The sequence below is a fragment of the Camelina sativa genome, unplaced genomic scaffold (genome assembly GCF_000633955.1).
Source record: "Camelina sativa cultivar DH55 unplaced genomic scaffold, Cs unpScaffold06909, whole genome shotgun sequence".
NCBI classification, from domain to species: Eukaryota; Viridiplantae; Streptophyta; class Magnoliopsida; order Brassicales; family Brassicaceae; genus Camelina; species Camelina sativa.
Window position 1 is genome coordinate 1 of NW_010927984.1, and position 483 is coordinate 483.

At 38.1% G+C, this 483-nt stretch overlaps 1 long non-coding RNA gene across 2 annotated transcripts; it reads left to right on the forward strand.

Annotated features, from left to right (window-relative positions):
- Positions 1-3: 3 nt before the first annotated feature.
- LOC104774929 lies at positions 4-483 on the forward strand. 2 transcript variants are annotated; one of them, XR_002037280.1, is made up of 4 exons: positions 4-27; positions 143-214; positions 294-365; positions 446-483. It is a non-coding gene; the product is annotated as an uncharacterized LOC104774929 (long non-coding RNA). The 2 variants fall into 2 exon arrangements; XR_765593.2 differs by lacking the exon at positions 4-27 and having other exon boundaries at positions 96-214.

The following is a 483-nucleotide window of genomic DNA, read 5'->3' on the forward strand; positions in this document are numbered from 1 at the left end:
CTACAGCACTTGTCATATCACACACTTGTAAGAAACTAACCATTCAAAAAAGGAAAGTAACCATTCAAAAAAAGGAAACGAACCGTTTCTGCTGCTTATTTCTCTGGTTTTGTGACCCAATTACTCTGTACCTCATGTTCAGTGTCCTCAAGAAATTCAGTCTTCCAGGTAGACTTCCTCCGATGCTGTACAAGTTTCAGTATCTTGAATCGATGTGAGGAGGGTTTCCAGTGTTTCAACTATTTTCAATTTCTACTACTACTGCTATATTATTCTTTTGCTTGTTTTTGTAGTGACTTATACCATAATTACCTTCATGGCTCAATTCCTATGGAATGGTCCTCACTGCCTTACCTCAAATCTATGTAAATCTTTGCTCTCACGTGTCTTTATTGTTAGGAAAGTAAGAAAAGCTTCTAAAGTTACTTGAAATGTTTCTCTGCAGCTCTCTCTGCGCAAACCGCTTATCAGGAGACATTCCCA